Raw genomic sequence first — 1,366 nt, forward strand, 5'->3', positions numbered from 1 at the left:
ATAATTAGTAATATCGCAACACTTTATTCTGATGAAACCAACAGCCGAGCCTCATCATTGTGAAATTATTTAAGTGAAGTCCATCTGTTTCACCGAAAAGGTTGTGACTTGGGCATTCAAAAAAAAACAGAGCCAAATAATCTCAAAATCAATATTACATAGAAACCGTAGCCAAAGGGCATCAGTTGCAGCAATAATAAAATCAAAACAATAACACCATAATCAGTTTTATTGTTGATTTATGGGATGTGGGCTTCGCTGGCTGGGCCAGCATTTATTGCCCATCCCTAATTGGCCTTGAGAGTGTGGTGGTGAGTAGCCTTCTTGAACTGCTGCACTTCCTGTGATGTGGCAACAGTGTGGCTAGGGAGGGAGTTCCAGGAATTTGACCCAACGACAATGAAGGAACAGCGATATATTTCCAAGTTAGGATGGTAAATAGATTGGAGGGGATCTCTCCAGCCGTGGCACGCCCATCTATCTGATGCTCTTGCTAGAGGTTGTGGATTTGGAGCGTGTTGTCTAAGGAACATTGGTGAGTTTCTGAAATGCATTTTGAAGATGATACACACTACTGCTGTGCGTTGGTAGTGGAGGGAATGAATGTTTGTGGGTGAGTTCCCAATCATACTAGCTGCTTTTTCCTGCATATTGTTTATCTTCCTGGGCCTTGTTGGAGCTACACACTCATCCAGGCAAGGGGAGAGTACACCGTCACATTCCTGACTTGGGCCTTGTAGATGGTAGGCAGGCTTTAGGGAGTCAGGAAGTGAGTTACTTGCCGTAGGATTCCTAGTGCCAGACGTGCCCTTGTAGCCAGAGTATTTATATGTCTACTCCGGTTCAGTTTCTGGCCAACGGTAACCCCCAGGATATTGACGGTGGGAGGTGGGGTGGGGTGGGGTGGGTGGATTGTCAAGGAGCGATATTTAGATTTTTTCTTGTTGGAGATGGTAATTCCATGGTGTGAGTGTTCCTTATCACTTGTCAGCCCAAGCCAGGATATTGTCCAGGCCCTGCTGCATTTGGATATGGACTGCTTTAGTATCTGAGGAGTCGTGAATGATGCTGGGCATTGTGCAATCATCAGCAAACATCTCCACTTCTGACCTTATGATGGAAGGAAGGTCATTGATGGAGCAGCTGAAGATGGTTGGGCCTAAGGCAGGATCCTGACGAGCTCCAGCAGTGATATCCTGGAACTGAGATGATTGATGTCAAACAACCACAACCTTCTTCCTTTGTGCTCGTTATGACTGCAACCAGTGAAGTGTTTTTCCCCCGATCCCATTGATTCAAGCTTTGCTGGGCTGCTTGATGCAACACTCGGTCAAATGCAGCCTTAACCTCATGGGCAGTCAATCTC

This window comes from Carcharodon carcharias (genome assembly GCF_017639515.1).
Source record: "Carcharodon carcharias isolate sCarCar2 chromosome 27 unlocalized genomic scaffold, sCarCar2.pri SUPER_27_unloc_18, whole genome shotgun sequence".
NCBI classification, from domain to species: domain Eukaryota; kingdom Metazoa; phylum Chordata; class Chondrichthyes; order Lamniformes; family Lamnidae; genus Carcharodon; species Carcharodon carcharias.